The sequence below is a fragment of the Scyliorhinus canicula genome, chromosome 8, assembly GCF_902713615.1.
Source record: "Scyliorhinus canicula chromosome 8, sScyCan1.1, whole genome shotgun sequence".
In the NCBI taxonomy this organism is placed as follows: domain Eukaryota; kingdom Metazoa; phylum Chordata; class Chondrichthyes; order Carcharhiniformes; family Scyliorhinidae; genus Scyliorhinus; species Scyliorhinus canicula.
Window position 1 is genome coordinate 153242107 of NC_052153.1, and position 12485 is coordinate 153254591.

Here is a 12485-nt window from a genome sequence, read left to right on the forward strand (position 1 = left end):
CCCCACAACCCACAAAGATGTGCAGGGTAGGTGATTGGACACGCTAAATTGCCCCTTAATTGGAAAGAAAGCATTGGGAACTTTAAATTTATAAACACGACAATACTGAAGCTATGAACCAAAGTTTTTTTTAAGAGTTAACCAATTTACAAAACAAATTTATTAGGCAAATATTAAATACATTCATATCCCTTCAACTTCTTTAAACATGAATTGAATTAATACTGGAAGAAGCAGTGAACAGATCAAAGATGGTCTATGAATACATAAATAGGTAGTCGCTCTCCTAACTTTCTTTTTGATCTCTTGAATTATGAGTTCCATGTTTTTTTTAAATTTAGAATATCCAATTCATTTTTTCCAATTAAGGGGCAATTCAGCATGTCCAATCCACCTAGCCTGCACATCTTTAGGTTGGGGGGCAAAACGCATGCAAACACGGGGAGAACGTGCAAACTCCACATGGACAATGACCCAGAGCCGGGATCGAACCTGGGACTTGGGCGCCATGAGGCAGCAGGGCTAACCCACTGCGCCACCATGCTGCCACATGAGTTCCGTGTTAAGCATGCCCAATGTATTCCTCGTGGAATTCCATAGAATGGTCAAGCAGCAGAGGACTCAATCAAATTATGCAACTGAGGAGGTCCCCTTGTTTTATACTCTCAATTTGTTTGACAGTAAGCACTTCGATAATTGCAATTAAAACAACAATATTGGTTTGACCTGTAATGAGACTGCAGATTCTCAAAAAACATCCTTCAGATTAAATCACAGAGTAAAGGAAGACTGCATCAGGATAATGAGCAGGTAAACATGTTGTTGAACTTGAAATTCCACAGATGTTGCCCAGGTCTGGGGCGGACGGGGGTGTTGATGGAGATATTTTGGGAGGGAGGAGGTGAAGTTATTCTTGAGGGGAAGGGGAGGGGTCTTGAACACATCAGCAGTGGGCAGTGTGTTTTATATGGACCTAGGAGGAGGTCTTTAAGAATTAGTTCATACTTGGCAAACTACATGGAGCATACACGACACAAGCATCACATGCCTTTACTTAAGTGTTGCATTTGGGGATATACAACCGGCCTGAGACCCCCAATCTGCCCACTACACTAATAATAATAATCACTTATTGTTACAAGTAGGCTTCAATGAAGTTACTGTGAAAAGCCCCCAGTCGCCACCTTCTGGCACCTGTTCAGGGAGGCCAGTACGGGAATTGGACCCTCGCTGCTGGCCTTGTTCTGCATTACAAGTCAGCTGTTTATCCCACTGTGCTAAACCAGCCCCTGGTAAAGAACCTTAATGCACATTTCGGACAATTCAAAAACACCCAAGTTAATATAGCTTCCTGAGTTTTGGAATCATCAGATCATGATGAGAAAGTCGGGAGGCCGAAACTCAATTTTACTCTGGATGAACGAACAGCCATGACTTGAATCTCTCCGCCTTCATTTTGCAGAGTTTATAGATGTTCAACCGAGGAGTCCAATTAACAGGGAAGATATTGTGTGGCACAGTGAGACTGGGAATAAATAGCTGAAACAAACTAAGGGAGCTAATCATATTTATCATAAATTGTTGATAACTACACTGGTAACCTCACCTGTGAGATGCTTGACTGGGTGTGGTAAATTTCTCAAAAGTAAATCACTGAGGGACAATGACGGCAGGACTTATTATCCCAAAGGTTATTAGAGCTATTATGTGATTAACAAAGAATCCTCACTTTGTACCCTACATTTACTCTATAATAGCCTATCGGTAAGGGATTGGTGTTGATTGCATAACCCGCAAAGCCTCTGGGCAATAGGAGCATTTACAGGCTTACACTGAGGATTTATTTTGTTCCAAAATAGCATATGCCCTATGTTCCATTTACCAGAAGACCTGTAAAGGGTTATAATGGCTCCCACATTAGCAATTTAGCTGCTTCACTTTTAACAAAAGGAACAAATGTGCTATGCAGTTTTAAATACTGTTTTCTGAGACATTAGGAATTACAGTGTGAAGTTACTACTTTTAAGCTTCCAGTGCAGATCCTCACTCACCAAGACTACATGCTGCGAAATGGTATTCACATGCATACCTTGCTCATCTATCCTGGCAGCAAGTTATTGAATTGTGAAACACTAACAGAAAGCACAAACTCGTATAGTCGACATATAAATCATAATTGCTTGCCATGGTGAGAAATGCCCATTTATATCAACCCTGTTCTTTTTATTGCCTGATGATTAAAATTTTCCCTTAAATTCCATGAGCCAAACCATTGATGCCAATTGTAAGATTCCAAATGTGTAACAATGACGTTACTCTCACAGTGCTTGGCACTGTTGCTTCACAGTACCAGGGACCCAGGTTCGATTCCAGGCTTGGGTCACTGTCTGTGCGGAGTCTGCACGTTCTCCCCGTGTCTGCGTGGACTTCCTCCGGGTGCTCCGGTTTCCTCCCACAAGCCCCGAAAGACATGCTTGTTAGATGAATTGGACATTCTGAATTCTCCCTCCATATACCCGAACAGGTGCCGGAATGTGGCGACTAGGGGATTTTCACAGTAACTTCACTGCAGTGTTAATGTAAACCTACTTGTGACACGAATGAAGATTATTATTATTAACCACTATGACGACGGTGTTCGAAAGTAGAATCACTAAAACAGCACAGGTTAATCATCTAAGATATTTCCTCATTTTGTTCATGATCTGTAGTTATTTTGTTCATGCATTTTAAAATTCTCCTATTTTACTCTTTTAAAATCAGAAACAATTGCTAATTTTCATCCTTTGATATTCCCCAATTTCCAATGTACTTGAAAATCTCGGCCTGGCCCCCTTCTATTTCCTCCGTTTAATATTGCTGGATATTTTCCATTGGGACCTGCTACACTATTAGCCTCCAGAGTCCCCAGTCTCCAAATAACTACTTCCTGGCTAATCTCTGTTTTTGTTAAATACATTGTGGGTACCCTCGAGAACCTGATTACTGGCTCCACAACCTTACTTTGTTTCGCTCTGTGAATACTGATGAAAAGAATGATCACAAATGATAAGTGAAGCCTTGCTCTGGTGCCACTATATTTCTTAACTGATTCAAATTATCCTGTAATACCATGTTGCCTATGCATATAACAAATGAGAATTTACTGTTCTTACCAACTTCTTTTTAAAATATCCTTTTATTCCCCTGATTGCTTTTTAATAGCCCTTCCTGTTTACTTCTATTTTCGATATAATTCCACTTCCCCAATCTCCTAAATCTTTTTAAGATTCCCTTTCATACACACTTTAAATATATATCTGACCATCTGGGATATGGTGCTGAGATTATCCTCCTCTTGGCTAAACTTGCTTCTCCCTTTTAGGAATATTACCAAAATCAAAGCCACAGCAGTATATTTTTCTGTGCATAAAGTTATGGAACTCTTTTTTTTTGCAGAACTGCCATTAAAAACCAATAGCTTTTCCTTTAACTTTTCCTACAAGTGAAAATGAATGCCAAATGTGATTTTTTTTTTTAAAGCAGACTATTTTAGATTAATTATGAATCCAAGTTCACGCCAAAGGTAGGTTTGCTGAACAGATGGGCAATGTGCCATTTTGATCTCCTCTCCATTGTATCTAGCATCCTCTTTCGGAACATGCTAAACACTTAATACCACATTTGGCAGAACTCTGATGCTGCATAGGATCATGATTAAATATCTCTAATGTTTCTTGTGTTTCAATCTTCAGCTAATAGAGTTAAGCAAGGAGAACTGATTGGGCATGCTAATATTATGCATAAATTGCCTCCGAATTGCATTTTTGCCTGTAAGTGATTTCACTCATTCATAAAGTGCAAGAATAATAAAAGTGGATTGGGAAAGAAAGAGGTTGGTAAGGATGTGCTAACTATCCGTAATGTGCCGCGCAAAAGGGGTGCATATGGGATGGGTTAGTGGGTTGCTTATTTATGATTGTAGTGCCAACCAGGCACCCTGGCAGTGCCCCAGCAGTACCACCCTGGTATGGCCAGCGTGCTGGACTGGAGTGCCAAGGTGCCCGGGTGCCAGGTTGCCTTTGTCAGCAATCAGGCAGGGGACCTCAAGAGTTGGGGTGGGGGGGGGGGGGGGGGTGTTGCGCGTTTTACTGGAGTGTATTAACACGCCTCCGTTTAAAGGCCATGTGCTTAACACTGCTATGGCTCTGTGTATGTGATTATGCTCAGGAGTCGCCAGGTGCCGTATTTAGACACCTCACAAGTATATCAAGGTCAGGTTCAAAGTAATAAATCTGTACACCGATTAGTAAATCCAAACGATTGATATTTATTATGACAAATATAATAAATACACACGCATATGCATACGCTAAAGAGACTAACTTACTTCTAATACTAAACAACTAAAATACTTATCTAGACAGGAACAGGCAAGGTCAGGGAGCAAGGCCTTCGTCCCGTTCTTGGTCTGCAACTCTCAGGTACTTAAAGTTGTCAGGGTCTAGCAAAGTCTGGATCCCGTAGCGATCATCGTAGTAGCACTTACAGTTCGATGGCTGATGGCTCAACGGCTGGTGATGGAACTGGAGTCAGGATGCGATGTATCAGCAAAGCGATGAGCCAAAAAAACAGACCGAACCATGTGCGGGGTCTACTTTTATAGGTCCCCCAAAGTCCGTGCCCCTTCGGGGCGGTCTTTTGCCTGCCATGTATCGATTGGGCCTTTTCCCAATCGATATCTTCCAAACCCCCCAATCTGAGGGTCGCTTCTCGATGGGTGGGGCGGTACCTACGGTTCTTTGTGTTGGATACTATGGCGCCGTTCTGTCTGGGCGTCTACTCAAAAGTATCCATTCATACTTAAATGTTTCTATTGTGCGGGCCTGGATCTGGATCACCTCATTACTATGTAGATCTTGTTGCCATTTACACCTTTGGCTGACACTCTGCACCTGGCCACAAACTGGTTTCTGTACGTGCAGAATGCTAATTAGTCTTCTGCAAACTGCTTGTCCTTGCTAAGACTGTTTTCTCCCTGCAGCCTTAGCAGTTCTCCATTTTGTAGCCCAGTGTCCATCTTAGGTGGCTACAGGAGGGGGGCTCAAGAACCCCATAAGAGAAACGGTGGGTGCGCTTGGGCGTTCTGGAGTCTGTGGTGAGGTTGCTGAGGGGGTAGAAAGATTGGGGCGGCATTCAAAAATGGCATCCAATCTGTGAATATTCTTCCTGCACTGGCGAACTGAGATTCTCAGTACAGGAAATGATGTAAGTGCGTCCTCGGCTGGGCGTTCTTCGCCGAGGCCAAAAACGTGGCGCTGCAGGCATTGAGAAACACCTCACGTCACCTAATTCTGTCCCGTTAAATTGCAGCCATAGAGTTTGATTTACACCCCTGCCAGTGTGTTAGAAGGTGGGGAAGCTTATAACATGCAGCTTGTGGCCTGCCTGCCATCTTACTAACCACCTTTCTCCAGCTCTACCAGGCACAGGGGAGGCCCACTCGCTCTTGGGCTTATTGAGACCCTTAATTGGCCAATTGATGGCCACTCTAGTGCCTCATCTGGACCCATCACTATTTTACCCACAGGACAGAATGAGCCAGGCCAAGCAGATAACTTGGCCTGGCAACCTTTACTGGACGTGGTGGTGTCAGGCAATAAAGGGAGATACCTCCTTTACGGGGCCTCCATACTCATCAGGGGAATCCACCAAGGTCATACCATCCCCGCCCCTTTAACAGTGCCGCACAATCTCTCGGACCCACCTCTCTGAACTCTCCTTGCAGGGCCTGTCAGCCGGGCTCTACTGATACCTCTGACCTAGATTCAGTCAGGGTCCCATAACCTCAGAATTAGTTGCGGGGCGGGATCAACTTTTTTTTAAAATGCTGCCCCACAGCAATAACACACTGCCAACAGCCTAAACAAGCAGAGAGTAGGACTGCACCCCTCAGTGGGAGGAAGTGCCACCCTCAAGAACTGATGGCCAATCTGATTGAGCAACAGCTCTAACAGGCCCAGCAACATCAGAGCTCAGTCATGTGCGCTCCTGGACTGCAAGCACAACCCCAAGCTTCCAGTTATTTGTCATTTTAATTCTCCACTTTGCTCCCAGACTGACCTGTCTGTCCATGCCCTGCTACAGTGTTCTAGTGACGAGAGCACCGTATCTTCCGACTCGGAATTCCACAGCCTTCTGGATTCAACATTGAGTCCAAAAACCTTTGATCCTAATCTCTGCCTCCATTTTGTTCTATGCATTCCAAATCCTCCCTGCCCTGCTTTTTTTTAGTTTTGCTGGGTTGATCTTCATCTTCTTTCTTTGTCACTTCATGTAGCATTCAGATGGTTTTATGTAACAATTGACATATCATTTGGACATGACTTTTGTTTCTTCACTATATCCATTACCATTCTCTTTGGCTGTAGCATCGTTAAATTTTTTTTTGTGAGGGCCACAAAGAATCCAGCACAAGTTTGTAGAGTCAAACAGAAAGTAACTTTATTTACAACAATATAGCAGCAGCAGCAGCTTACTACTCTAGCTTAGTACCACGCTGGCCAGCTCTATTTATACAGCTACTACTATTAGTGATTGTCCTGACACCCCTCATTGGGGGAGCTTATACTCTCCAAGAGTCATGGGATAACCAATTGTCCCCAGCCAATAGGATTGAGGCAGGTTATAACACTTTTGTTATTTAATCTTTCCTGCTGGCCTATAACAGGTCTTCTCCTTTGTTCTTCCTGTACCTCTCCCCACTTCCATTGATTTAAAAACTCTTACGTTTGCTTCAGGTCAAAAGACAGCTATATGAAACATGGGGCTAAATTCTCCGTTTCTTTTTTTAAATAAATTTAGAGTACCCAAATTTTTTTCCAATTAAGGGAAATTTAGCGTCACGAACCCCGCTACCCTGTGCACATCTTTGGGATGTGAGGGTCAGACGCACGCAGACACAGGGAGAATGTGCAAACTCCACATGGACAGTGACCCAGGGCTGGGATTCGAACCCAGGTCCTCAGTGCCATAGGCAGCAGTGCTGTCCACTACACCACGTGCCACCCCGGATTCTCCATTTCTGAGAGTAAGTGCCGACACCGGCGTGGGATCCGTGTGTTTCATGACTGGCAAATCGGCGCGGGCACCTCGCCGATTCCGGTACTGGTGAGACGCTAAACATTCTGGCAGCTGTGTTGTAACCATTAAGCTGCCAATCAAAGTCTAGTTAAAGATACTCACTGTGGAATCGAATGAATGCCAAGCATTTCAAAGGATCCTAGGGAATTTCAGGCTCTTGAAGTGCTGTGGGCTTTCTAGGAAGGCTTTGACACTTCAAAAAGCAACAGTTTTACAATCATTGGGCTGAGGAAGCAGATGTGAGGAAAGAGAAAGTCTTGTTGACTGAAATCTTCAATGAAATATCTGATCTGCTCTGTACCTGTCTGGCAGAGCAATTCAGAGTGAGAAGACCACTTCAGCATTTAAACGTATCAGACCAGGATGAATAATTTGAACAGAGAGCTGCCTGAGATCACTATGCTAATCATGATCTTCAAGTTTCCCAGAAGGGGCAGTCCAGACATGGGAACCCTATCCTGGGTCCTGGCGTCCGCCACTTACCCACAGTCCTAGCCCACCCAAATCCCAGAATCCTTGGGGGACCCTCTTTCTGCAGCCTGGCAGAGGAACAGGCAGCACTAGGCTAACCTCCTAGACCTCTCTCAGGGTCCATCGCAACAGGTGAGAGTGTCACTAAAAGGGCGTCAGTGCCTTGCTGCTGGGTGGTATTGCACCATTGGCGATGCCAGGGGGTGGGGACTGAGGGGGAGGCCTTGAAGGGGAGGGGGACCTGGAGGCACGGGGAGGGGGGGTGCCTGAAGGGAGATGGGGCAGGGGGGGTAGCTGAGAGGGTCAGATGGGGGTTTATAATATAATAACCTCCATTGTCACAAGTATGCTTACATTAACCCTGCAATGAAGTTATTGTGAAAAAACCCTAGCCGCCACATTCCGGCGCCTGTTCGGGTACTCAGAGGGAGAATTCAGAATGTCCAAATTACCGAATAGCACGTCTTTCGAGACTTGTGGGAGGAAACTTGTCGGAGGAAGCCCACACAGACACGGGGAGAACGTACAGACTCCATACAGGCAGTGGCCCAAGCCGGGGAAGTGAACCTGGGACCCTGGAGCTGTGAAGGCATAGTGCTAACCACTGTGATACCGTGCAGCCCATTGAGTGTTTGTGTCACCCTCATGCTGTATGATGTGGGGGGGGGGGTGACCAATTATTTCTGTGGTAGGGGGAAGGTTGCCTCTCCTTGCTGAGGGGTTGAGGGTGCTCACCTTGTCAGCGGGAAAGGGTGAATACTTGTGTTGTGGGAGGGAGGGGGGCCTGCCTCTGGACACTGGGATCGGGACACCTGTTCAAAATGGCCGCCCAAGACAGGGAAGGGAAACCGGCACACTTGCCGCCATGCATAAATTTGAATGGCAGAGTTATGGCGAGAGCACCTGGGCAGCATTCCTCGTGGCAGCAGGGACCAGTCCTGATTCTCCGCTGGCAGGAGAAGTTAGACTCCAGAACAGAGAACCCCACTATATTTAAATTTTTTTAAGATCGGGCGCCATTTTAAAAGGGCGCTATCAGGCTCCATCCCGCTGGCATGACAGATGCCTCCAGCATTATTTTTACTAAGTGTTGAAAAATATAAGAAAAATCAGATCTGCAGCTGCCAAGCTGCACACATGTTTTCTCGCCGGCTCCAGCACTTCGGGGGGAAATAAACACAAAGTTTTGCCCAGATTTCCAGCACCCTAAGTATTTTGCCTCTGTTTTGTGCAAGACAAAAAGTAACTCTCCACTGAGGTGCACAAAACCACAAAAAGTCTGTTAACGATAACAAATACCATTGATTTGAATTAGATTTATTATCTTTCTTATCGTATGGACTGAACAATGCAACCTATTGTATCCGATGCAAATGATGTTCATGGAACAATTTGTGTTTGTTCTTAAAGAAAACATTTGGATTGATTGATGCTTCAAATTGAAAGAGAGTTTTTGCTTTGTTTATACATTCAAGACCAATATGACTCTCCGAAGCGTCATACAGAGCCGAAACATTAACTCTCTTTCTCTTTCTCCACAGATGTCGCCAGGCCTGCTAGTTTTTCCAGAATTTTCTCTCTTTATTTCAGATTTCCAGCATCCGCAGTATTTTGCTTCTATTTTAGTGGTGACGTTCCAATTGTTTTTAAACATGCTTGGGAAATGGCCGCCATTGCACGCATTTATTGCACAGCCCCAGTTGCCCTTCAGGTGCGATGGGGTTTCTTGGAACGCTGAAGTGAACCGTGCAGTGAAATTACTCACACAACATTGTTTGGTCGGGAGTCCCAGTGTCAGTAAATGAATGACAGTGAATATTAAAGTCAGAATGGCTTGCGACTTCAAGGAGAACTTGCAGTTGATGGCATTCACAAACACCTGCTGACCTGTCTTTCTAGGTGGCGTATGTCACAGGTTTAGGAGGAAGACTTGGCAAATTGGTGCAGTACATCCTGTGGCAGCCTCAGTACGTCAATGTTGGAGGGACTGGAAGTCTAGGTTGGGGCATGGAGTGTCGGATCAAACAAATCACCTCAATTGAAATCTTGATATCAAGGCCCTTGCTTATACGTGACCGCATCGTGGATGATTGCCTTTGCATCATTGTGTTGAGGGATATCGGAAGCACAAGTGAGGACACTTCCACCAACTGAAATGGTTCCCCTGGCTATAACATCCACCGTCTACCCTACACAAGCCGCCAAAGGTGGCGGTGTATCCGTTTCTTCAATCCTCATCACCAAATCTCACCTTAATCTGTCCCCAGCATGCATGGCTGAGGGTATCAGCAATGATATGGCAGAGACAGGCGTGCTGGAGGTAGGTGCTTTATGTGTTGGAGAGGAAATGGATGAAAAGGTTACCAACAGTGCATTGTGAGATAGTGGCCAGTAGGGGGAATGGAATTGGTCTGAAGGGAATAGAGTTCATGGCAGGGAGGCTGATAATGCCGACTTGTTTTTCTGCATTGTTTCATGGGATCTGGGCGTCGCTGGTAAGGTTACATTTTTTGCCCATCCCTAATTTCCCTTCGACTGAGTCGTTTGCTCGGCCATTTCAGAGGGCATTTCAGAAACAACCGCATTACTGGTGGGTCTGGAGTCACATGTAGGCCAGACTGAGTAAGGACGGCAGATTTCCTTCCCTAAAGAGCATTAGTGAACCAGATGGGTTTTTAAACAATCGACAATGGTTTTACCTGTTTTTAATTCCAGATTTATTGAATTTAAATTCCACCAGCTGCCACCATAGGATCTGACCCCATGACCCCAGAGCATTGGCCTGGGTCTCCAGATTACTAGTTCAACATTACCGCTATGCCATCACCTCCCTGCAAACTGACTATGTCCTTCTCATGCAGGAGTGGTTGTTAAATATCGATGTTTGGCAGTAGGCGGTGGAGGAATCAAGGGATGTGATTCGGCAATAAAGCTGAAGTCAACAACAATGTAAAACCTGACTCCATGGGTCGGATATTCAACTGGCCGCAGAGGTGGGATCCAGGGCAGAGAAATCCCCGTAGGAGAGAGGTATCCCTGTTTCCTGTTATCTTCCCGCCTGTGGGCCACGTTAAAGGTGACTGGGCCAAATGGAACAACCACTACTCACTCACAAGCAACGGGTGACCAATTGAAGCAATTAAGAGGCTGATTAAGGAATTTTCCAATTGGGTACTGAGCCACCCACACTAGTTCAAACATTTTATTCTTAGTACCCAATTTATTTTTTCCAATTAAGGGGCAATTTTAGCGTGGCCAATCCACCTACCCTGCACATCTTTGGGTTGTGGGGGCGAAACCTATGCAAACACGGGGAGAATGTGTAAATTCCACATGGACAGTGACCCAGAGCCGGGGTCGAACCTGGGACCTCGGCGCCATGAGGTAGCAGTGCTATCCACTGTGCCACCATGCTGCCCTCACTAGTTGAAACATAACCAGTGAAAGGACGCAGCATCCCAGTGGTAAACCATTCGTTTGCGTGCTCTGTAATAATGTAAATGTCCCTTGTAGCTACTGGTACAGAAAGGTGGCCATAGCTGTGGTGGCAAGTGCCCATTGGAGGAATCTCCCCTCTATTGATGGTCTGGTGACTGTGGCCATTTTTAATTTCAATCTTGTAGAAGTAATGAGAGGGCACAGTCTCTCTCCCTCACATGCATCAGTAAAGTGCAGCAGGGTCAGTACTGGAGGGCCTCCTATTGGCTCTCCAACATTGGGAACGCACCCATGTCCCTAACTGGACAGCAATTGCACCCTTGAGGCATTAATTGGCCACTCCTAGGGCAGAAGGGAGGTGCAGTGGTTAGTGCTGCTGCCTCACTGCGCTAAGGTCCCAGGTTCGATCCCGGCTCTGGGTCACTGTCCGTGTGGAGTTTGCACATTCTCCCCGTGTCTGTGTGGGTTTCATCCCCCACAACCCAAAGATGTGCAGGGCGGGTGAATTGGCCACATTAAAATTGCCTCTTAATTGGAAAAAATTAATTGGGTACTCTAAATTTTTTTTTTTTTAATTTTTTAATTGGCCATTCCTTGGAAATTTGTGTCTGGTAAATGTTTCTGAGATGGTGCAGGGTGGGACCCACGTTAGATCCCAGCATTGGGGGGACAACCCTAAAATAAAAGTCCCGCCCTATATCTTCAGATAATGTCACTGAGGGGGACCAAGGGAATGAGAAAGATAAGGGGACGAAGGTTCAGTCCTTGAGGGATTACCAGAGGGAACGGCCTGGGGAAGGGATGGAAAAGTCATTTCAGGAGATTCACTGGCTATGACTGGACTGGATAAGCATCGGAATCACTTGGATGGACATTGGAGGAGGAGGGTGTGGTCAGGAATGTTAAGGGCTGCAGGTAGCTCAAGAAAGACAAAGTGGGCGTAGTTACCACAATTACAGTCACAGAGGGCAATAACCATTGACTTTCATTAGGGCCATTCAGTGCATTGTCAGGGACAACAAGAATAGAGAAATATTAACATTGATTGCGGAAAGACGGCACAGGTTTAGGAGCATATTCAGCAACTTTTAAAAGGCAAGGGAGATTGGAGAACAGGTGGTATGTTAATATTTTGAGGCAGGGGTGATGACAGCAGATTTGAAAAGAAGTGGATCTCAATAGAAGGAACTGTACACCATAATAGCAAGCATGGGGTCCAGGAAGGGATGATGAGTGGTTAGCTGACAAGCAACTGTTGTTAGAAGCAGAGAAGTAAAGAGATTTAGAGGATACTTTAAGAGCTTGAGCCTAAACCGAAGTAGGTGCAGCAGTGGTGGGTGAAGGAAGTGGGGATTCACACGAAGGTGAAGAGATCATGGAGAGTTGTAAAGTTGAAGGGGTTTGAAGCTATAGATAGGGGTGAGGCCTGGAAAGGATTTGAGCACCAGAGTAAG